General features: G+C 39.4%; 1 protein-coding gene across 3 annotated transcripts in view; it reads left to right on the forward strand.

Annotated features, from left to right (window-relative positions):
* Window positions 1-23805, forward strand: part of LOC137272792 (solute carrier family 22 member 15-like) — a 66675-nt gene that overhangs the window by 7986 nt on the left and 34884 nt on the right. Inside the window, exon 1 of one of the 3 annotated variants that reach the window (XM_067805185.1) lies at window positions 22682-22867. The exons of 1 other annotated variant lie outside the window; for it this stretch is intronic. The gene's annotated coding sequence lies outside the window, so the exon portion shown is untranslated. Of the gene's footprint in view, window positions 1-22681; window positions 22868-23805 lie in introns of those variants that run through there. One more of the 3 variants, XM_067805187.1, reaches the window with a different exon arrangement.

A 23805-nucleotide genomic window follows, 5' to 3' on the forward strand; every position in this document is an offset into this window, starting at 1 on the left:
TTTGACCGTCGTGGAAGAGATGTGCACAGTAGTTACGTCTTGTTCCTCTCTTGGTTTTAACCATTTTCCAGAATACCTTGATGTCACATACAACATATGCTTTTTAAATTCTCTAAATGTGTCACCAATGAGTTTTTTTATGGCTGCTCGCTTTTCTCTTCTGAAGTCCTTCTTCAGACGCTTGTATGCTACATAGGAGTCATTTGCTGGACCTCTAGGGCGTCTTTGCTCAATCCATATCCTTCGTGCGTGTCGTTGCAGAGAGTGCAGATGCTTTAAACCTTTGGTCCAGTATGGTTTGACATGACGGTTGAATTTGGACTGTTGCAAGATCGACGCCGAAGTGGAAGTTATTATGCTAGTTTTGTTGTCGTAGTAGGTATCAATGTCACTTTGAGTGAGTAGGTCTGGTTTGGGAGATTTATCAAGTTCTTTTGACATGGTTTCTCTGTACATTTGTAATATCAAGTCATCACAGCGTTTCCACGAAATAGCAGGAGGTTTCGTTTGGTTATAAAATGGAAGCTGATATAGGACAAGTTTCGCTGTGATGGGAAGATGGTCTGACACACCATTCAGGTCATCTTCCTCGTGAATGCTAACGTTGTTGATATAGTTGATGTTTTCAGAAGAGGTGAAAACATAATCCATTTCTGACTTGGCTGGTGCAAATGTGTATACTTTGCTAGAGTCTGCGTTAACACGTGCAGACACCAGATTGTTTTCAGTGAGAAACTGTATAAGTTGAGTTTCCCGAGCATCAGGTGGGTCAGAGTTGATTCTATCATTAAAATCAAATCACCGAGGAATACAACGACGCCTGTAGTAGTGTAGTGATTATAAATGTCTTGGAGTTCTTCCAGAACAGATTTATATGCTTCAGTTCCATAGCTGGACGTTGGCATATACACTGAGAACATGTATAGAGTGGGCATATCTTTCAGTGTCAGCTGGATTACACGTTTGCTTTGTATATGATCTAGGAGGGTGAGATATGGGGTGAGTGTCGTTCTGTATAAAATACCTACGCCCCCTTTCCCGCAACGCAGATAAGTATGTCCTGATGGCTCAGCTTTACCATATGCTGCATAATCCAGATGTTTGGTCTAGTCTCGATTAATCACAGCCATTGCAGTATGCGCATAAAAATGAACAAATGAGCTTATGGTCAAATCTTTCACACCAGCTTGTGGTACTACTTTTAATCCACTGTCAATGGAGAACCTCGAGTACGGGCGTTAGAAACGGCCTTCAGCAGCCCTTCCTTGTCGCAAGAGAGGACTAACAGGATCGGATGGTCAGGCTTACTAACTTGGTTGGAATTTGTCATCGTATCCCAATGCGTGGATCGATGATCATGCTGTTCTTCACAGAATTGTGCATTCCAGGAGCAGTTGTTGACAGACCACCGCCATGTAGATGGAATATTGCTGAATGCGACGATAAACAACTAACCAACCAACCAGCTCTGTGCGGAACTGTTTCAGAAGAAACCCAAACTATTTCCACCCCTGGACGTGAGCTTTTCTTGAATCCTCATTGGCAATTGGTCCCACCAACAGTGAGCCCATTTTCACCGACCCGATCCAAAGAATGTGGTAAGGTCAGTCATCTTGCGTCATGAATTATACTATTGCCTGTAAATACATGGAAGGATATGGCAAGATGACCTGCAAACGTAACAGAAATAACTGTAACGGAATCTGTTATGTTTCGATTTAAAAGAACAAACAACAATTTAGCATATTCATAAACCCAATAGCAGAAACTTCTTTGAAATTATCAAAATTATTATTTGAAGCAGATTCTGATCGAAAATATTTAAATAGTAAAACACGTAAACCCTTTGCTTATTCGACTTATAACTAGTCACAGCTTTTTACTTTTATCACCACTTTTTGCGTCTTCAATCCTCATGTCAAAAAAGCTTTTGATTATTAATTTAAAGCATTGATATCTTAAAGCCACCACTACCACCTTTCGTACTGAAAAGCCGCAAAATAGGTACGCTGTAATAAGCATTGTAGAAATGTTGAAACATGAGTGAAAAGTAACATAATTATATGTATAACCAGTTTATCGGGTTTATCGGGCCAATGGAAACTAATGGCGACACAAAAAGGATATATACGACGGTTTCACGAGTTGTTAGAAGGGTTTCTCGTGCCATTGCTACTCTTAATCCAATGTTGGTTACCTGAGATTCCAATCGTCCAAGAAGGAAACATTAAAAACGAGTTCTACAGTATATGTAGATTTCCAGGTGTCATCATGTTTGGTTTCAGGCACATGTAGACAACGCACCAACCAATGTCAGTAAGAAAGGTACAATTCGATTAACATTAAAGCGGAATTTGACAGCCAAGGTGTCGTATATAAAGTGTAATGGTAAGTTCTGAAGCAAATATCTGTCAAGGAAACTATTTTGTCGACCTTGAAACAATGCAAAGGAAATAAATATTTCAAAGGGAATAATGGTGGTGTGCTTCCAACACTTGGTCGTTCAGTAATATTCCCCATTTTGCACTGGTTGCAACTTGCACCAGATGACAGTATAAAATGTACCGTTACATTTAACTTTACATTTGTGGAGAGAGTGACTTCCAGTGTTCAAGATGAGTAATGTTGCCGCAACATATTGAAATTCATACCACTACACTGGAGTAGTGTAGTTCTCGGTGACGGTGGATGCGCGTGCCGTTTGTATTTGATGAGTCCTTACATAAATGATCTACCCTTGAGCACGGTCGATTCAAATCTTCACATAACAGAACAATGTCAACCAGAGATACTTTAGGTTTTTTGTTGCCTCAAACGGCATTTCGATGTTTTTCACTGAGAGAGCTTTTGCACAATCCTTGATGAGCATTCTTACTAAAGCAGAGTTTGAAAAAAGAGTAACATATATTTTTTAACTCTCTTAAATAGCCCATTCAACTGAATCAGTGCCGGTTTGAAATGAAATAGAGGATACGAAACCACCTTTCGTGCAATATCATTTTTTATTAAACGAGTTAATGATTTGGTATCAAAAGAGCGGAAGAGAGTTTAGCATTCTGTATATTACTCTCCAACATAAATTGATAGAAACAGCCTACAATGTGATGACACGCAGGTTTTTGCGAGTCAAGCAAGGCCTAGTAACATTGTGACAGCGGCATTGGCATTGTGACGTCATAACTGTGAACCATAATGAAGTGAAACGTCTAGCTGTATTGCGCTAGTGTAATATTGCCGTAAAAATATTACACTGCAGTAGATCTTCCATGGGCGAGTAGTAACTATTCTTATTCCGAGAAGCCCTTTCGTTCATTTGATACATTGGCTCACGTATATAAGGGAATACTGGAAGGGGAAACCTTATGGCAAGTTCTCTTATTTACGTAGGGAACGAATCACAAACATGAATAAACAAATAGTCAAAATACTTTTCATTAATACCCTGATACATTCATTGTTATGACGTCAAACGTCGACAGAGGGGTCATCCACGTATAAAGACAATGTCAATGTGACTCCGACCACATGGGGAGATTTTTTTGTGGATACGGACACTATTATTTTCGTTATGTTTTATTCACGGTGAGCCAAACTATTTTAATACAAGCTTTCTCAACATGAGGGGATACCTTTTGGTAGTTTTACCATCTGTAAGAAAAAATGCCGATGTATTATATGAGAAAGCTGGTGATAGCGATTAGGACGTCCCTGACTGGTATATATAGCGTAGTTCTTAGATTCCAATATTCACCTCTTGCTGCAGATGTAGATGTAACTATTTCTCTTCACTAGTATACAATGAGGGGTTTTTGTTTGTGGAACTATTAGAATATGGATGTAAGGTTTGTCCAAATTAAGACACCCGGTTTATATATTTTTAAAACAATTTTCGCATGAATATTGCTTGAGTTATATATCCCGCCATCACAATGTGTTTTAATCGAATGCCAACTGATTGTATTATCGAAAACAGTGATAAAGAATCATAAAACGTTTCTGACAAAAGCGCACCTGGCAAATCAATATTCATGATTGTTTTCTCTATGAAAAGACACAAACAAATTCAATGAACAAGACAATTCCTTTAAATATGTGAGCTTATACATTTCATAAAATATATAAGTCATTTTCATTAATGTTTTCAGTTTTACTTATAAGGTTGAATTAAATCGCTGTATATTAACCTGTTCATATGAAACGGCAGCATGTGTCCCAACGTATTGAGTATTGTACATCACAGGAACTAAAGCTAAGCGTGATCATCAAACACTTGTGTAAAGGCTTAAAATTTGTTATACTACACTAAATGTGTCAATTTCCTGGATATTATTCAAACAATCCAAAACTTTCAAACAATGAAAGCGCATACCCTATAACCACGTATGATATTATTATAACCCTGAATTAACAATTTCATCAACGTTACTGACAAAATACCACACAATAAAGAATTACCAGGATTACACGGAAGTGAGGACAGCGCAGCTGAGAAATAAGCGAAGAGACTGATGAGGTAATGCTTCGGTAAGACACGAAATATAATTATGTATTATCAAAAACTAAAATAATCTGTTTGTTGAAGTCGTAAATGACAGGTGATACTTCCCAAAAGAACACAGCTTGAAGGGAGTAATGAGAATACACAAATAATACACACGTCAGTGTGCCCGTTGAATCATATGACCACATCTTTACGTCTAGACTCTCGTGAGATACTAAAGAGCATATGTCATCATGTTGTGAAAAGTGTTCACCGTAGCCATAATTAGAGCTTAACAATACTGAAAACGTAGCAATATTTGAGCAGCAGAATGAAACAACAAGGTTTGTGCGCGCTCTCATTTTTGCGTGAACATGTAATAAATTTCAAATTGGATTAATCGCACACAATAATCATTTAGAAAAATACTAAAATATTCCCTGGTGTACTTAGCCAATACTCCACACTTTAAATGACATTATATCGTATAAACTAACAGCATGGAACGCACAGAAAGCAGACAATATGAACATAATTCAGGTACATACAATGAATGAAATTAATGTAACCAAGAGAAGCAATGATTAGCGGCCAGTCTTTATTTCATGAGTGATGTACCCCGAATAAAGGCCCTTATATATACCACCGATGTTCTCAGAATTCGTTATACGTTGTTCAACTGACAAATGCTTAAACAATACTTACAAATGCCGCTAATCTACACTTTTGCCTATCTGAATCTTGAGATTACCCCCGTAGCTTCTAAGACTTGCAACTGAGGATGAAAAAATGACTAAAATTATCTAACAGTTTTCTCGGCGAGTGTGTTATCATTACTTTTCTCTCTAGACGTGTAGTCTTAACGATTAGTGCATAACGTTTATCAAGTAACCGTAGTAATTAAAACGAGCGCATATCTCACTGACGGATTATATACTTGGAATGGACCATGCATACAATGCTAATTATCTTACAACTTGGAAAATGAAGATCCCCAATAACAGAGACAGCGTTCAGTATTCTCGTTTTTTGGAGTAAAATATGCAAACTGGGTCGTCCATAAACTCAGAAATATTTATGTAAGATCGAGGAAAATATGACGTATTTTAGAACTATGATAATATGATGTTGAACAAGGCTAAATGTAGATAATGAAATTAGTTCCATGAAAAAGTAATTGCGAAACGCAAAACATACATCACAATACAGAAAATGTAATCCGAATGATTGTGTTTCCTCTTGTTCAACCGATCTTCATTTTAAAGAAATTGCCTAATATGTGCAACAATGTGGACATATGATATTACTACCTTTGACAGATTTCTTACAAAATGGCGGCTTCGCTGAAAAGGTACGCAAGGATTTTGCGGGGACTCTTCCCATGATTCCGGGATCGTTTGTATGTAAACTACATAAAGAAGTTGAGATGTTAGTTATCAGATTGATTCTGACTATTTGCGTATTGTTATAATATATTGTTTCATAGTTTTCATTGTAATTAAGAGGAGCAGCTAGAAATTACCGTTGTCGTTCTGCATTATTTTGCGTCGGTCATGGCGTCACGCTGCACGGAAACTTTGACAGTTTCTTATGAATTATCAAATCAATACATTGTATCTACTTTTAATTGGCTACTTTCTGCGATATTCCTCACCTGCATACTCTAAACGTATTGAGCCATTGAAAGCAATGGTTTAGACGGTGGCAATGATCAGACTCTCCCCCAGTGCTAGCTGACTCTTTTAATGAGTTTTTCGCAGAATTACAAATGCAGCCTTACTTCCAAACACGGTCACATTACCCCAGTTCTAAAGCAGTTCCACTGATTACCCGTGAGAGTCAGGATTCAATTCAAGACACCCTGCCTCACATACAAACCACTTCACGGCCAGGTTCCACCTTACATTGCATCCGATCAACCCCTACAGTCCAGCTCGTGAACTTGGCGCTCACGGCAGCAAAACCATCTGACAGTGCCATACAACAAGTGAGTGAGTTTGGTTTTACGCCGCTTTTAGCAATATTCCAGCGATATCACGGCGGGGGACACCAGAAAATGGGCCTCACACATTGTACCCATGTGGGGAATCGAACCTGGATCTTCGGCGCGACGAGCGCACGCTTTAACCACTAGGCTACCCCACCGCCCCTACAACAAGCTTAAAACCATTGGATACAGAACTTTCTCCTATACTTGCCCTGTCCTGTGGAACTCTATCCCTTTTGACCTCAAACACTCTGAACCTCTGACCTTTTAATATTTTCTGAAGCATTCAAAGCCGTAAAGTATACATGTGTGCGCGATATATTCAGAATTATAATTGAAATCAAACTGAGGGTTGAACAGGAAGGACACACATGTCTCTGTTGCTTCCAGGGAATTAAACAACAAACTAACCAGCTAAATGAATCAGAGTTTGAATATTAAATACCCATTATGTCCCGATCATACACTTTGGAATTGACATCGAGATGCCTGATGGGACACGCTAGAGTAGCTACAGAGTAGACACTTGTCGCCAATGAAGACTTACTTTGAGTTTAGAGGAAGTCATGAAACGACGGACCCTGTCTGTGATTTCAGTCGTGTGCCCTTGTGTGCCCAATCTGATCATCACAAGGTCAAGCTTACAATGATATGAAAGGCAAACAGAACATGCTGTAAGATATTTCGATGTAAACGTAGCGTTACTTTGTGTGCCCATGCAGTATGTTTTTGCAGTGAATTTTAAATTCCAGTCTCGTCGAGATTAACAGTGAGGTAGTGCTCTATGATAACAAGGGGCGTCTGATAGTTCGTTTGGCTTTAAACACGACGGATTTATGGCGACACTGGGCCGTTATGTTGATGCCATTGTGTTTTCAACACACCACCTAACATGAACGGATGAGGACGTTGCCGACATGAACCCTGATACCTCTAACGACATCAATTTTCTGGCTAACGTTTTCTGGCTAATAGTCGGATAACAACCAACATATTGTGCAGTAGCCCTCAATGGCATGCCATTGTTCTGTATACCAATGTAATATTTATTGCTATGTGAAGTTTACAGTTATGTGAGGTGCTAAAGGCAAGAGCTCCAAGATATTCCAATGTGCATTTGCTGTGTTTTTGCGGCGCAAAAAACAGCCAGCAGTCAACAGGCATGACCTCAAATACCAGTGATGTCGAACTAGACAACGTGCTAGTCGTCCTACTTTGTGCTCTGTATCTATGTCTGCTTTGTACAACTTTTTCACACTGCCCCTGACGTGAACGTATTAGACCTTGTGAATCTCAGAGCAGCCTCAATGTCAAGCAAGCATTCAGTGTACTAGCTTGACATCTTGTAGCAGCAGTCAATTCATATTTTTGAACATATATGAATAATTGTTCCAAGCTATCGAGCATTAAGAGCTGAATGTTTATATGTCTACATCTGCTTGTGGCATTGCTTCATTAACCAATGTCAACATTAAATCCTACAGATACATTACATCCTCAATGTATCAATAATTGATGACAACATTAGAAACGGTTGTATGAAACACTTATTTGCGTATCATTATCGTTATAATTACGTCCTGATGTAAATATTTTCCACAATTCACCGACTCTCGCTCGTCTGACAAATAGCATTTTAACAGCTAAACATCGGAACAGAAACAAATCTTTTGACATCTGTGAAGAAACACATCTCAATAATTGTGAAACGTCGCCGATAAACTGACTGAGAATCTATGTGGATGTTTTGGAAAGTACATGAAAACGAACGCCGAAGTCAGCTAGGACGCCTATTACATCACGTATACTTCACAATCATCCTTTTGTAGCAATTGGATCGTTAAATTCCTCATACAATTTCAAATCAAATTCCAACTGGTCTTAGTCACGAATACCAAGTGTCTAGAAGAAATCGAAACACATTGGGTGTGAAAACGAACGTTGAGCTCATAACATAGCGCTTGCTATAAATGCAATCAAAACTAAAGTCAGAATTTGTACAGTGCCTTATTTTCTCGTTGTTTTAGATATAAATTTTCCGATTCATAGAATGCATGGGCTCAATATTTTTACAATATGCATGGAAAGGGTGGAAGAGAGAATAGAAAACATAAAGAGATACAATGCACATGTATTCATACCAAAGTTCTGTGCAGCATGACGCTTTGTCAGACGCAAAATCATGGAGAACTACAAAGGTAATTATAGAAAGTGTGCCCTTATAGGAAATAGAAAATACAAAGAGATGCAATGCACATATATTGATACCAAAGTTCTGTGCAGCAGGACTCTATGCCAGACGCAACGGCGTGGAGAACTACATAGGTAATTATAGAAAGAGTGCCCTTATAGGAAATAGAAAATATAAAGAGATGCAATGCACATATATTGATACCAAAGTTCTATGCAGCATGACGCTATGCCAGACGCAAAATCATGGAGAACGACAAATGTATTTAAAATGGCAAATGACATTTCAGGCTTTTCAGTGAAAACGATAAAAACAAATAACCATACTCAGATAGTCGAAACGTTTCTGATTACTTACATAATACATTTATATACAAACGTTCTTTCGAAAAATCATGTGTACCCATATCCACCATTTTATGAGAAATAAGTCATAGGTAGTGATGCCATGCTTCAACATTGTTGTAGGTCTACATATTTAGCAGTCTCTTTGATGTGAAAGACGCTTGAATAATATAACTATAAAGAGTAAGCACAATCACCCTGTCCTGCAGATAACACTTTCACTGTTAATGCAGATTTTGCGCATAGCTGAGGTAAGTTTTCATGAAACTAATTTCATTGTCAGCATTTATTAGATCTTGTTCATCCTTAAGTAAAACTGGCAAATCGTTGAAAATGATGTGTTTATTTTACGGAATGTATATGCACAACTTATCGAAGGAATTCAATGTGTTTATGTTCTTTTCTAGGCAAAGCAATGGTGTATTTAATTATTGGTCAGGTGCGCGTTTGTAACAAATGTTTACACTATCAATGTTTTCGATAACTCCTTGCACACAACATCACAAAAATATAGTGTCCTTAGCCACAGCAAATTCTCTTCATGTGATCTGCTTTACAAAGACGTAGTGTTGAGCATAGTGGAGTGATTATAAGCGTGATCTATATTTTATAAGCGTATTGTTCTCTCTGTCTGACGTTTCACTTCATAGAGGAAAATCCATTTTCGGCACATTTTGCGAGTCATTTTTAAATTGAGTATACGTCATACATAAGAACTCAAACTAATTTAATATATACTTATGTCGTTCTGATATCAGACAGTGTTTTGTTCGTTCACACTTTTCATAAAGACGGTAAAGTAGAAATATAGTAGCACAATAGTTTTATCAGTGCACGATAAAAAGCGGGGGAAATGGGTTTTGAGCGTATAACAAAATTATGGATAACATATAACAGTAACTATTTTCAAACAGCCTATAGTCTAGTACCCGTACTTTCATTTGCACAAAGGGAGAGGTAATTTATATTCTGTATTTCCGAGTTATTTTGAAGGTGTAGGTCGGTAGATTCAATGCTGCACAAACGAAATTCTGCAGCAATGTTCACTTTTATGGTGCGTTATGCTTCATTACAATCCTGATATTTAATTACACGTACTGCAAGTGCCAATATATACATATTTTAATAAAACATCACGCCCTATTACGTGCCCGTCTGAGTTCGAATTTACAAATTTTGTGTTCTGAGTCAAATAACAAACGGGCACAATATGTTGACATGTATATTCATTAGTTAGAATTGAATTTAGTCTTGCGTTCACGGGGTATATCTGTAAAACCGGTGTGACATCTGTGTAAAACAATTCAGTTACATAACCATATCTGACATTTGTAAACAGCCTTAAAGCTTGTGATCTTATGCATAGTGTATAAAAACTATGACACGAGAAGCAGCGGCACATTGTGCCATAACTCTTCATCTCACACACAAATGTGATTCATTATGTCCATTGACCTACAACTCTCTATTACACGCGTATGTGTGTGTGTCTGTGTGTGTATGTGTGTATATGTGTCTGTGTGTGTGTCTGTGTGAGTATGTGACTTGAACACTGGACTATATAGCTCAGCTATAGATGAATATCGGTCTGTTGTTCTTCACTTCACATACATGTATGCCTCATGATGTCAACTGGCCTATAGCCCTCTATCTCACATACAGATATAACTCATGATGACTACTGACCCACAATTCTCTAGGCCACATACAATATGACTCATGATGACCACAGACCTATATCTCCCAATGTCACGTCTACCTTACTTATGATGACCATTGACCTATAGCTCTTAAACTCCCATCCCAGCTAACAAAAGTACGTTTTGAGGACGTTGTCTCAACGTTACGTTTACGTCTCCAGAACGCCAGCATATAACGTCCCCATTACGTCTCACAACGTTATTTTCTACGTTCATACGACCCAAACATAACGTCCTCGTGACGTCATAGACATAACGTTTTCACAGCGTTATTTATAGTTTTTGGGGTATATACGTACTCAGAACGTACAGTAGTCTGAGGATAAATATTTCTATTAGGTTTCTGGATTGTTGTCATCATGATCATAACAATGTCCAGGGCTAAAAGTCATAGTTTCTGTTGTTTTTGTGAGATTTAAATTACGAATGCTGAAAAAAGGTCAAGTGATCAACACTTCGAAAAGTTGTTTCGGCAATTATAAATGTGTGGTTTGGATATTTCGAAACTGTCTACTTTGATCCCTGGTAACAAATAACAGCGATGCTTCTTTTGTTTACACTGAACCATTTATTCAAGTATAATACATTGTTAAGAAACGTTTCATTTTAGACTTGCACTTCCTCATCTTCCCGAGCGGCAGCGTGTATCTGAAAAAAAGAATACAGCGTAGTTTTTCTTTAAGACCTAATATTATTCAAAAGCAGAAGATTAGAACATGCCGTTACATTTTTAACACCCTGAATTCCATTTTTTTTGTTTTGTTTTTTGTTTTTGTTTTTGGTTTGGTTTGGTGTGGTTTGTTGTTGTTTTTCAGGCGCATATTTTCAGTAGATTTGAAAAATGACGGTTTTGTGCGAGAACTGCGCTCGCGTGGTCCTGGATCTGCGCACGGCTATAAATTTACACAGAAAAAGTCATTGTCATTAATACTATCAGTTTTACATATAAATTTGAATTTAATCGCTGTTTATTAGCCTGTTCATATGAAACTGCAATATTTGTCCCAGCATATTGAATATTGTACATCACAGGAACTAAAGCACATGTTGCAGTAATGGCTACGTGTGATCCTCTAACAGTTGTGTAGAGGCTTAAACTGTGATAGATCCTAAAGTACACTTACCGAGTCAATATCCCGTGTAAATATTCAAACAATCAAAAGCTTTCAATGAATGAAAACGCATACCCTATATCCACATATGGTATGATGTTGAACAAGGATATATGTAGATACTGAAATTAGTTTTCATGAAAAAGTATCTGAACGAAAAATATAAATCACAATGCTGAAAGTGTAGTCGGAATGATATGGCCATTGTGTTTATTCTTGTTCAACTGAGCTTCACTTCCAAGAAATTGCCTAACATGTGCAACGATGTTTACGTGTGACATCACTATCGAGGGCCGATTTCTTTCAACATGGCGGCCTCGCTGACATGGGTACACAGGATTTTGAGAGCACTCTTTCCTTGATTTAGGGATGTTTTGTACATAAAAGTGAGATGTAAGTAATCAGAATTATTCTGACTGTGTATTGTTGTTCAACAGAAAGAAACTGCACAGAAGACGTCATTGCCTCACGTGTGAGTGTTTAGTCCCAAACAAAATGATTTACAGGTGACAACGAAATCAGATTACTGTTGGTTTGGATCTTGGAAACGAAATATGAGTGCGATTCCATTAATTAGACCAAAATGCATGAAAACATCGCACAACTCATGATATCGGAACACTTATGACTGATATCTGAACACTAGGGCACACGTCAGTCATGGATGAACACGTGGATGAATGGTTGGTTGGATGGATGGTTTATTGTTTAATGCCGCAGTCAGCAATGTTCCAGCTGCAACCGATCGAATCTGCACCAGACAATCCAGTGATCGACAGCATGAGCACCGATCTACGCTATTGGAATATGATGACATGAATCATCCAGGTCAGCGAGTCTGACCACCCGATACCTTTTTCCGAGCGCAGTTCCACGTATTACCTCATGTTTGAATTACGATTAGAAAATGTGGCTTCAACCCGCTACCCCCCGTTTATGGATCGGATTTTATTCCCCATGTCTGTCACTATGCTTCGCGTTTTAGAAACAATAGTTCATGCTGGCCAGGTTTGTCAAATTTGCGCATTTATCATGATCATACTTTTTACTATTGCAAGTCCCGGTGTGGCTGAAATACTGCCACTGTGACTATAAACTTCAGCGCACTTACTGTAGAAGTAACACTTGAATTTCATTGGCAGTGTTCATAGATATCAGATGAGAGGTTTGTGCTGACCTGAGTGCAGTTTTCAAATTATTTTCTTTTCCGCATGTTAACCTCTTTTCTGGACGTGACAATTACAAAACATACATGTTCCATTTAGGGTTGTACTGAGTGATACTGTGGTTTTCGGGTGAATAGCTAGCCTGTCAGTGAATGTGTTAGCAGGACAAGGTGAACTCGCTTTTACAAGAGCACTCCATGTCATCACTGGTAGTGATAAGGTCAGATGCTCCCGGTGAGGCCGAAATCGTGAAGTCGAGTCTGACATGTTTTCTTGATGACTAGGAAGAGGGGGTGTCGCTTTTGGTAAATGCTCAACATGAAAGATATTGTCAGCATATAGTGCTGTGACGTCGTATGTATGTCATTTTTTCACTGCAAGAACATGATCAAAGTATGCCCAGCTTTAACTAGAACATGTAAACAGTCAAGATCACCTTTCAATGGTTTGCTAGCGGTGCATAAACCTACAATTTTGTGCTGGAGTGTAGCACTGTATGAAGGTTGGTATCGTGTGTATCGGGGGCCGAATGATATCGGTTGAAGGCATTGTTTAAATCCAGCTTGGGTCCAGCATGGTCACTAGTATGGTGATCAGACTTCAGTTGGTGGAGATACTGAGCCCGTTTGTTTATGTATAGAGTAAACCATTCCAATACGTTTATTTAAAACTTCATTTTTTCAGACGACATAATTGTTGTAAAAGATCTGTCCCAATTACACCGAACTTCCCTTGTCTGTTTAATGCATTCAGAATCCCGGCATGATCCTTAATTCTCAAATCTCATTAAATGCCAATCGTCATCCCTACGTCAGCCTATCTTACGTATATACATGAGCACAGGTCAGTGACCTCGCACAACGCAAAGTTATGTCCTCATGTATAAAACTTGGCTGACATGATCAGTCAAAGGCACCGGACAGAAGAGACGCGCCAAGACAAAAGCGGATGGATTGTGCGGTTAATCGTGGCGTCAGCCAAGACCGTCTCCTCACCAACGACTACGTTGACGATGAAGAATCGCCGTCAGACTTCTGAATGTATGTAAGTGACAGCGGGACTCTGACATTGACCACTCTGTTCCGATCCGATGTGCGTTCTGTCACGGGATTACCATTTTACGTGGCATTGTAACCAGTACTCCCCAAACATAATATACATGGCTGTCGCTGCCTTCAACTACCACTGACCTTCGTCTTCGGTCTATTGTCCACAATCCTACACTACCGTCCCAGAGCACCCTAACGAACGCCCTTGGACATGTATTGTATTGTCCTAGTTCAGAGATAGATGCTTGATTTAATTATTGTTTCTGTGGTATTCTATTCGATTTTACCGTTCCTTGTCGACACGAATTAAAACTGTATCTGTAGATATCATGAATTTATACTAGTAACTACTTGTAATCAAGACAGCTAAACTACTGCCGATGTGACTCACTTACTCACTCACTCACTCACTCAGGCGGCCAAATCTTTGTGTTCTAAAATAAATCAAGGCTAACATGCGATTGTGCATCTCCAACTTTTCTTAATCCAAAATCTTATATATTTGTATTTGTTTTATGACGAGCTGGAAGTTGCACTTCACACCATTAAATTATCTAAACGCCATTACTTGGCTTTCATGGAAAAATTGTATATCCCAGTTGCAAGTCCCTAAACTGTAAATAAATGTTCTACTGTGCCAGAAGGAACTAGGTTGTTTGGTGGATGTGGAGAATTAGTTCAGCCTTTACATTGATTATTTGTTGTATTACATGGTATGTTTATCAGATGTAGGTCTGGTCATCGGAGACACGTGGGGAAAGGTATCGCAACACCCCTGACATGTAACCCTAAATTAGCCATACATATTTATATCATAATTATGCATCATTGTATGATTGTTTTGAGAGAGTAAATACATTAAGCTTAGACATCAACATCTGCCATATGCAATGCGTGTATCCATCCATCAGTTGAGCAGATGGCAAGTTCAGTAAACTGTTCTTAATGTTCTTTGACTTGGAACATTGATTTTGCTGTTGATCAGCAAATAGCTGGCTCCCTAAACTGCTCACAGATGTCACGTATGTCGTATGTCGTATGTCGTATGTGGACTGTTACATGTCATTGAGGTTATTGTAAGATATGTTGGCTGTTATCCATCGACTTTCGTCCGCAACAGGTACCGGTGTTAATATATGCATCTGGACAATAGAGCACAGTGTGTGGTACATCTAGAATGTCAAAGGTCAACATGACATTACATATCTCATTTGTTACTGCACCTTACAAGCGTTGGATACATCCTGACTTTGAGTGAGTGAGTGAGTGAGTTTAGTTTTACGCCACACTCAGCAATATTCCAGCTATATGGCGGCGGTCTGTAAATAACTGAGTCTGGACCAGACAATCCAGTTATCAACAACATGAACATCGATCTGCGCAATTGGGAACCGATGACATGTGTCAACCAGGTCAGCGAGCCTGACCACCCGATTACGACAAGCATAGTCGCCTTTTATGGCAAGCATGGGTTGCTGAAGGCCTATTCTAACCCGGGAGATTCACAGGTCCCTGACTTTGAAATTAATTTTAGTGCACCCCTTTTCGAATATATATTTTAGAATTCTGTGACAGAGGCATATGGTTTTAAACCCTATTAACAGAAGGGCCATCCATCTGGGCAGCGGCTTTAGACCCCAAAGAATACACACCTTCAGTTGGTAGTGGAGTGGGGAGGTAGCCTAGCGATAAAAGCAGTCGTGACGGCGAAAACAAGGGTTCGATTCCCCATGTTGGTATAATGTGTGAAGCATATTTCTGGTGCCCCCTTCTGTTTTTTTTCTGGAATATTGCTAAAACAGGCGTAAAACATATCTCATTCGGTCGGTAATGCAGAGACATGTAGCAGTCGACTCGTGCATAAATGTTACTACTTCCTGGTCACAAAAATACCTCTGGTGTTACGTTTCATGATTGAGCACCACCAATAAAATGCGTGCCTTTCAAATGTCGGATCCCTAGGTCAGAGCAATATATATGTTAGGGAGTGTGTGTGTGTGCGTGTGCGCGCATGCATGTGTGCGCATGAGTGAGTAAGTTTGTAATATTCAGTAATATTCCAGTTATATGGCGGCAGTCTATAAATAATGGAGTCTGCGCAATTGGGAACCGATGACATGTGTCATGACCCATGTTCCCGTTAGTCGCCTCTTACGACAAGTATGTGCACATGTGTGTGAGAGGGAGAGGAAATGGGATGGGGTAGGCCTAGGGTGGGAAGGTGGTGGGTCCGTGTTAGAGTACTGATAAGCTTTTCTGATCAATAGGAAATATCGTTTATACTCTTTGTAACGGTAATTACATTACAGTTTAAATAACCGACCATAGGCACTCTTCTCATATATGAGGAGACAGTGCGTATTACAATGAAACACAGACAGATGTGTACACACAAACGTGAACCTGTAGGTCCCTAATTTCAGCGCACACTTGTATGAGTTATCTAACTGATCACAGGTGCACAGATTTGATTATCTATACCTTCGAAAAAGATGATTACTACTGCTGCAAATCTGGAAACCTGCACATACCTGGTATGACTCCTTTGTGAGTCGGCATAAATATATTATCCCATGTTGACGTTTTCTGAGATTCCATTTTCGGAATATACTGTGCACTTATTTTGATAAGGTCTCGTGGGTAGATTATAGAAAATTTCTAGTGACTGTAAATTGTCCATAACTAACCAGTTTCGATCATTATTGATTGAAGGCTTACTACCTGACAGCATTTCTGTTGCTCGTGAGTTTTCATTTTGCTTTTTGCTGTCTGATTTGTTATACGATATATAAATGTGTTAATCATTTCACCATCCTAATATCATGGACTATAATGTGTACTTATTAATCTATCAGAGTACAGAAACTTATTGTATGCTTTACTGTTATTGGATGAAGCTATTAAATGTGCCTTCGAAAAGAATTTCCAGGGAATAGAAACTGAAAATTAAAATTGCAAAATAAAAAGATTGCAAGCAAGTATTACCTATATACCTGTTTTAAATTATTAGTGAGCAGATCATGTCACAAACCAGGATTAAGTGAGTGAGTTTAGTTTAACGTCGCACTCAGCAATAGTCCAATTAAATGGCTGGAAATGATCGAGTCTGGACCAGACAATCATGTGTTCAACAGCATGAACATCGTTCTGCGCAATTCTGAACCGGTGACATGTGTCAACCAAGTCAGCTAGCATGACCACCCGATCCCGTAAGTCGCCTTTCACGACAAGCCTAGTGGCCTCTTGTGGCAAGAATGGTTTGCGGAAGATCTTTTCTACCCTGACGAGTCGGTCCAGTCTTGAAAGTGTAAGAAATGTACCATTGTACCATTTCTTTAGGAGTATCAAAACATGATGGAGTACGCTCGTGGCTTAAGCGTTAGCTTGTCAGGTCTAATGACCCTGTTTGATTCCCGATATAGGCACAATAACACTGACCCTTAGTGTCTTGAAAATATATTATTTTCATAAAAGGCAAAGAGTAAAATTCCCTTGAAGAAAGATCACGTAATTTGGAAGATTCACAAACTACCAACATCTATATCGAGGCTTGAGGTGCAGTAATCATCTTCAGTCACATTCCACATCAGATATAGGTTTAAATGACATTCATATTGTTTAGTATCTTGCCGAGCTCTATCCTCTCTCAACGCTGTGTAACCAGAATGCTGCTATCACTACCTCAGGCCGCCACATTCAGGCATCCCATTTCTTTAGAGTATTCAATTTGTCTAATGGACACGTATAGAAAATTGAGGTTTACGGGTGTGGAAAGAGTTGGGGAAATTACGAGCAAAGTATCTGAATCAGCTGAAATTATCCTTCAAAACATCATATGTACATTTAACAATCATTTATCACTAAGTGCAAACAAAGCACAACAAAAAGGCCATATTTCCACACGGCATTACATCACCTTTGACCGGAGTTCCAAACATGTGACACCGAAAACTGTTCAGTTTAAATTCAAAAGGTAACACCCCTTGTCTCTTACCATGATGCCTTAACCATAGTCACAATGAAGAAATGGTTGCCATGTGTCTTCCAATGTGATAAGTCACTGAAATACTGACACTTTCCACATACTGTGGCCTGTCTTCAAGTACTGACTAATAGCTATACGTGGCTAGACTTGCATAATTTATAGACTTCATATAAGGCATCATATATAACTCCTAACCATGATACAAGACCCTTAGCCTCATTAGCACTTGCGACTTTAGCTTAATCAGATGTAAATGTTGCTGTAGAGTTGGTCCTGCCAGCCATGGATGCTTGATATGTAAACTCTGTAACCCGAACCCTGCAGTGAGTTTTCCTGCAGATTATGACCCTGAACCTGGGAATATCTACTCATGCGCCATTTAGGACGGAAGCTTTACAGTAAGAGCTTCGCGTTAGACAAAACAAATGTGGATAACCTTAAAGTGTATGTATGGCGTTATTACAGCAAGGGTTGAGCAAATGAAGAAATAACATGATTCGGCCCCTGTGAGAGGGAAAGGATGTAGTGCAATAATATTCCAATTTGGTACTGTCAAAACATGCACCTCACAAGATTTGCCAACACCACAGACAAGGCGAAACTGATACTGGTAGCAAGAGCAAGTGCACCTTAATAAGACATGTTAGCTTAAATAATACTGCTTTCTGTGTCAGACTCTTTTGGTAATAAGAATAATGAGGTCACGTGAACGTGATTTCAAACGTACTGAAATGTGTGAAAATGACATTACATGAACCAGTTAATTCACATGATGGAAATACATGATCATCGTGCTTGAGCACGTAGCATGAACGTGTATGAAGAGTTCATACTTAGAGCGAAATCGGAAATTTCAGCACCCACTGAAATTCAAGGGAACGCACTCTAAATACTGTATGGTCATGTGATGATACTTTTAACAACTTTGTGAAATCTCTAACAAACGTATGAACATCTCCAAACTAAAAGAATCTGTCTGAACTCTCATGGTGGGAAGAGAGAGACGAAGCGAAAAAAAAACATGGTATAGCGACATTTTGACACAGAAGTGGAACGAGTTGTGTGAGGCCGAAAAAGCGTACTGCAAGTGTAGGGGTGGTCAGGAACGCAGACTACGACCGGTGTATGTGCAGAAGAGGCGTGGGTTTGACAAAGCGTGTTAAACATAGGAAGCTTCAGTATTTTAGAGACACCCTTAATGAGCTGTCAGAGCTATGTGACGAGGGTTGGAGAAAGAAACTGCCACGACGAAAGAAAATTCCCATGGAAGTTAACCTGGAAGACGGATCAGTCACGAACCATGAACGGACAGTCCTGGAGACGTGGAGGAAGACCTACCCTACACTGCTGCAACGCACAGATCAGGATGAAGTCAACGATGACGGTGACGCTGGAGGTGACGCGGTTACTGCTGATTTTAACTCCTGCATCTCCCTGCAGGAACTGCATATGGCTTTGGTTCAAGCTAAGAAAGGTAAAGCGACTGACGTTGATGGCATCCCTGTAGAAATGATCAGAAAATGTCTGTATAAACTGCTCAACGTTTGCTTTTCGACGGGGAATTATGTTATAAACCCTTTGCCGAAATCTTCAACAGAATATGCAAGAGACCCCCTTGCGTACCAAGGAATCACCTAAACAAGCTCTACGTACAAGTTGTAATGCCACATACTGAACGCTAGACTCTGCAGTCTCGTGGAGCTCCAAGGAAGTTTATCTTACGAAGAAGATGGATTTCGATAGAAGAGGTCAACAACAGATCACATCTATACTCTCACTTCGGTTGTGGAAACGGAGAAGAGTTTAAAGACATTCGCCACGTTTGACGATTTATGGATTTTTAGGAAACGTATGATTGTACTAACAGGAATCGCATGTGGACGACGCTTCGTGAGCCGGGAATCTCTGGTTGTATGTATAGAGCCATTGTTTCACTTTATGAGACTGCCACAAGCTGTGTGAGATTGAACGGGATCATTGCTGAGTGGTTTGACGTCAAGTGTGGACTTCCACAGGGCTGCCTTTTATCTCCACCTCTCTTCAACCTCTTTATCAACGATCGTATCAACTGTATCAAAGAACTTTCCATTGGCATTGATATAAATGCTGACGTGTACTCTGCTATCCTAGGCCAGCCTACGCTCACGACATTGTCCCTTCGCTACGAACGAAGAATATCTAAATCTACTGCCGGACTGTCTCAGCATTTGAGGCACAAGAAACAATATCACAGTTAATCCCACAGAGTCCAAGAAAAGTCCACTTTCTCGTCAGTCAGGAGATCTACAGGGATATTCAAATGTGCCAACAATACCCTCGACGGTATAGAGAACTATACATACCTAGGAGTTCATTTTACCGAGTTTCTGGACCATAGGCGCATAGGTTAAATTGCAGCCAATTCCTCAATTCTAGCTTTGGGACTTCTTATAGCAAAATACGATTCGCTACGGGGAATGTGGTACCAGAATTTCAACCAAGGTCTATGAAACGATGGTTTGGCCAGTTATCCAGTGCAGATGCACGATATGGAGGCAACACTTTATACCTGCGGTTAATGTTGTTCACAAAGGTGCCATGCCATCTGAGCCTTCACAAATACAGCTGTAGTGGGACAGATGGCATGGATACCCCCGTGTATACCTTCCTGTGGGCAAGTACACAAGCTGAGCGAAGGAAACGCAGAAGGAACTGGAGGACTCATGGGAAACTCAGGAAAACAAATCTTCATCATTTCATACCTGCATGTAAATACCTTTAACATTACTTTCATGGTGTCCGAATTGTGTTCTAAAGCAATGGAGACTTTTATTCAAGGTTGGGAAAAAGGCATACTAAGAGATACCAGCAAGAGGGGCATTGGAGGAAATAAACTGCGATTGTTTAAGTTTATAGTCTATAGTTAAAGTCAACTATATCTCAGGAAAGTTATGTTCTCGGTCATGTGTCAACGTCATTTAGAGACGGAAAGATACAACGACGCGCAAGTCAACCAGAGAGTTTGTTTCAATTGCCCTGACAATGTGAAAGATGAGTCCCATGTTTAACTGTCCTGCCCGATATACAACAAAATCAGATTAACGCTTTTAGAAACATGTGTAGTCAACTGTGATAGTTTTAACAATCTTAGTGATACACAGAAAATGTGTGTTTATTCTCTCAAGCCTATCTGTGATGTATGTCTGTTCCAAAACCTGCGATAGTTTATTACAAAAACGAAAGAATGTTTTATATGGTTCTCAGCTTTAATATGGTTCTATATATCTTTGTACATTTCATACTGCATTGTATTTTTTATTTGATCATGTTTGAATAATCTCTCGTAACACTGAATGGGTGGTTCTCGCCTTTTATGTTTTATGTGTCTTGCATTTTATGTATATATTAGTGTGAGGTGAGACTTGAATAAAAAATATCTGTCTGTCTGTCTGTTTGTCTGTCTAAAATCCTAAATTTCAGCACTCACTGAAATAAAAAGGAACGCATTGGAAATACGGCATTGTCTGTTTTGCAATTCATGTTTAGAAATACCTGACAATCCGGTCAAGTCATACATGAATGAGGTGTTTGTTCATATGAAAATGTGTCATGAGCATATGTTTCAAAGGTATAGATTTGTGTGCAATATACGCCCGAAGTTAGGACATGTGTGCAAACATACGTAAACCCGGTCATAGCGCATATTGCTGACTGTATTTTGTATATATTTCCATGGCGTAGTATCCGGCTTTTAGTCCTGTGTTTCATTTAACATTTAAACTTTTCATGAGTTGGATTTAAATTCCATAGCTTGTTTAAGGGGCAAGATCAACTAATAATAATCAAATGTATTGTCCTTTCTGACGAACACGCACTGCCACGTTGATTTTTTCCGCGGTTTGACAGGCAAGAATAGAAGTTCGCGTTCAAGAAACCGGTTCAGCGCTCATCGTGACTCAGGATGGGGTGGTCCTAAGGTACAATTCTGTACATTTACTTTGGCTAGGGTACATTTATGTATACAGGAAGGACGGCGTCAATTTTATGTGTGTCGTTTCTTTGTATACAAGTCAGTCGCTTCGTAAGGATACAACACAAACTATCCTACTTGTTCCGGCGATTTCATCGCTAACGTTTATCACAAATTCATCATAACTCTTCCTGATATATTGTAATCAAATATGTATGGATTTAGCATCCTGGACATCACTAACACGTGCATCAAACCCTTTGAACAGAAATGTGACCTAATGCAAAGGATTGCCGCATTATGGAGATCTGCCCCTGAAACAAACGATTCCACGAAAGCCAGTGCAAGTCTATAATATGAATCAAATCCTGATTATATTGCGGCCATTTCTGAAAATGTAAAACTTCCATGCACGGACTCTTATAATTTATTTATGAATCCAGTTTAGACTTTTTTCTGTTAAATATGTTCATTTCAGAGACGTCATGTGTGTCCACGGATCAGGAAAAAGTGTTTTCTTTGAGAAAATGAAAAATACTTAGACACTTATATTTGCCCATATTGTTCAGCAATCATATTGTTTACAATCAACGTTCATGAACATTTTGACCACCGTGCAAGAAGAATAAACAGCTACAACACTAAAATATACCCACGTGCATGTTTCATATACACAAGGACCGTAAGAATCCATTTCCTCCCAACAAGCCCCTCCCTTGTGGGTAAAGCCTCCCAGTGAGCCCAGTCACAACCATTCAGCTCTCGGTATAGAACGAGCCTTACACTGACACAGTTTCCACGTAGAAATCGAGCTGCAACTGGGACGAGCGAATGTACGGTAGTCACGGCTCTTTTCTCCAACGTTCACTGGATGGTTTCTCAGTGTGAACTTCGGAGGCAATAGGTATGTATTTTGATACGAATTCTTCCAACGTGCGGGTGCCTACATAATGCCTGTAATTCACCATTGATGCTGTTGTCGTTGATGTTATTCCTGTCGTATCCTGTCATACAACGGCTTCTGTTCGATTAGTTGCACGTGTGACTCCAAGTTTCTTTCATGAAACACGTTTAGGCAGTAAGTGGCCAGCAGACAGCACGCTGGATTCTCTGCTCTTGGTGTGAAAGCGTTCAAGCGTGCAACAAGAAGGCTGCTGACGATAGCTTCTGTTGCTGTAGCAACCAGCCTTAGGGTAGAGGTCAGCTGCACTTTCCTGTCGTGTTTAATCGGTCATGCATTACCATGTTGGTGGACATGGGCTTGCTGATGGGATACGCCATTTACGTGTTTAGTCTGAAAACACTCGTCATTTGTTACACGCTCGTGTAAGCGTGTGCTTTCTCAAACAAAACAAGGCAACGTGTTCCTTCTTCGGTAGTGCTGTAAATGTGTGTGGTCAGTAACATTCACATACTTCACTTGTTATGTATTTACACATCACAGCATGGGACTGAGATGCCGGGGATGTATAGTCGGCCATACAGACGCTGAAACAAATATATCCAAAAAAGGCCATGCAGGTCTACTATATTTCGACAGTTTCTGAAAATGAAGCAAGTCTCAGGACCGCTTTCCGTTATGCTGTATTTGTTTTTATTATGAAATGTTTTGGGGTTTTTTTTATGTTTTTTTTTACTGTAAAACATGTTCATTTCAGAGACTACTTGTTACTCTAGCCTTCACAAAATAGACAAATGTGGTATTTCTGATTATACAGAAATGTTGCTTCGTGGGTATCACTTCAAGGCCGTTAAAGTACCTTGATATATTATTCTGTGACTACTTGACGCCTTCGACAAATAGCGTATGTCCAGATTAGAATGAATGTTATTGAATGAAAT

Source organism: Haliotis asinina, chromosome 2 (assembly GCF_037392515.1).
Source record: "Haliotis asinina isolate JCU_RB_2024 chromosome 2, JCU_Hal_asi_v2, whole genome shotgun sequence".
Taxonomy (NCBI): Eukaryota; Metazoa; Mollusca; class Gastropoda; order Lepetellida; family Haliotidae; genus Haliotis; species Haliotis asinina.